Here is a 2,601-nt window from a genome sequence, read left to right on the forward strand (position 1 = left end):
GAGGGGGGGGGGGGGGGGGGGAAGAGCTCTTGTTCTTCTGCTAGCAAAAAGAAATTTTTCTTCTATCTTATTCTATCCTTAGGGGCTATAATATTATACCAAGGGCAATGCAAAGTTTCTAAATGAGGCTTTGATAAAAAGTCCCATGAAAACAGAGGTCACACGTGGGTAGACCCACCACAAGGTTATATGAAGAGGCACAATGTAAAGTCATATGAAAATGATCAGAGATTGATCTACATTGTCCCCCTTTTGACCTCTCAAGAACAATTCTTGAGTGGTCACCATATAAATCTTTTGTATTTGTTGCAAACAAACCAAACAATTATAACCAGGTGAATATAACTAAAACCATTACAATTGACTAAACACCAGATATAACATAAACACAAATGTAAACAATTATAATTATAATAATTGGAAATACAACAAAACCATTACCATTACAATAATTGGGTACATTGACAAACAAAATGAGGCCCAAGTTTAATGCTGCAATAGCCATTAAACAATAAAAGTCACTGAGGTCAGGACTTTCTTAAGCACACACAACAAATAAGATTTTGTAGGAGTACCACAGTTGTTATGCAAGGTTAAGCTGATTTGGACTTAAACTAACATTTAGTTGCTAAAATGTTGTAGAATTTCCTATTTTTAACAGTTGTTTTCAGAGGTTTTTGGGGACCTGAAAGATGGGGCCATACAATTATGGGCCAAGGTCTTACAGGTCATGGGGGCCCAAGAACTACCCTTCAGGGCTTGGGGAAACAGAACCAGAGTGCATAGAGGAAAGTGTGGAATTAATAATAATACAAGCAAATGTAACTAACAATACAAATATATTAAGAACAAAAATCAACAACAAAATGATTATTAGAGAACCTGACAAAACAAAATAACCCTGATGCACTGGGGACCAAAGTCTTTTGGACACAAGTGGTGATTGATAAGTTGGATGGAGATGGGGGAAGTAGAGAGAGGAAAAGACATTTACCCTGTCTAGTGTAGTATCCCCTCTCTCTCTGGACCCAATGCTAGCACAGGACACCACTAGAGACAGACACAGAACATGCAACACAGAACACTGAACACAGACTTTGTCATGACACTATAACCATGGTATTTTATAACTCTTCAGCTGGTACCAGCTCTTCTGATGTTTTGGTTCAGAGCCTGAAAGATAGAAGCTTGGAAACAAATTAGCACAGTGCTCCCACCATGGCAGAACCTGCTTAGTTTCTGCCACAGTGTGTTTGGTACTTGGGGCTGCACAAATGCTAATTAAGTGGTGCCTTTTTTGTGAGTGTAAATCCTCCCTTTCTCTCAGTAAAAGGGCGTTAACACTCCATTTAGAAAAAAATTTCTGTTTTAAAATTTCCAGCCATTTTGCCATGGCCTGGAGATCTGAGGCAGAAGCAGGCACTGTTGTTAACTGTTTCAATGGCATTTTGGCCCTGGGAGGAGGAATTTACCCAAATATCCCCCTTCCCAATCTCCAGAGGGGTCCCAAAGGTCTGCCCCCTTCTGGGGTTTTAAATGTTTCTTCTCCTGATGTTACTGCTGCTGTAAGATTTGAGAGTGCTGTTTTAACTTTTTGTACCCAACCTGTTTTCAGTTTATCTATCTGTTGCTTGCCTGGGCCCGATCCTGCTTTTTCCAATAAACAGTTTCTTTCCATGGGCACAAGCCTTGTTCCACTACCAATTTAGCAAGGAGGGTGGGCTTTTCAACTAGCCCCCACCCTTCCTGGTCCCATTCCTTAAACATTTTCTTTAAAATTGTGAAATTACCACAATATTATTTAAAACAAACAAACAAACATAAACCACACTACACTGCCCAAACTCCTATATCCTTCAGAGTTTGGTTTGACAGAACAAGATCTGCATCTTATGTTTTTAACCCACTTTGGGCCAGAGGGAGAGACGCTAAGCTTCCCTCTGTATTACTCGGTCTGCTACCACCGAGGGTTCATACACCAATTATACAAATCCTTCCCCGGATCAGAGTGAGAAACACTAAGTTCTCCTCTTTATCTCAGTCTTGCTACGGCTGAGGGTGTATGTACCTCTATAACACAATTTAAACCTAAACTCCTATATCCTTCAGAGTTTGGTTAATTAACTGAAAGTTTATGCTTTTTTTCCTATAGTGCCAGGCTTGCTAAAGCTGGCGGTGTGCACACCAGTTTTATAATAACTGTGGATTCTATGCTTGCTCCCCCTTTCGCATTCTCCACCAAAATGTTGTACTTAAAGTACTGCACAGGATTTTTTTAGGGGGAATAAGACACAACGCCACATTTATTAGTAATACATGTATTTATTAACACTGTATTATATGCATATAATATATTACACTTACACTTACACACACACACACACACACAAACACACTCCGTCTTGTTGTTACCAATTAGTTGCTCCCCTTAACTTCACTGGCCAGGTGAGTTAGATGGGGGAGGGGGTGGAGCCGGGCTTCTGCCGATCCGGATCGATGCTCCCATGTTGACAAGACGAGACCCGGGGTCCTCTGCAAGACACCTCACTTTTATAGCAGCTTTCCTCTTATGCAAATCTATACCAGATTCAAACTCTGTGT

This window comes from Trachemys scripta, chromosome 18 (genome assembly GCF_013100865.1).
Source record: "Trachemys scripta elegans isolate TJP31775 chromosome 18, CAS_Tse_1.0, whole genome shotgun sequence".
NCBI lineage: Eukaryota > Metazoa > Chordata > Testudines > Emydidae > Trachemys > Trachemys scripta.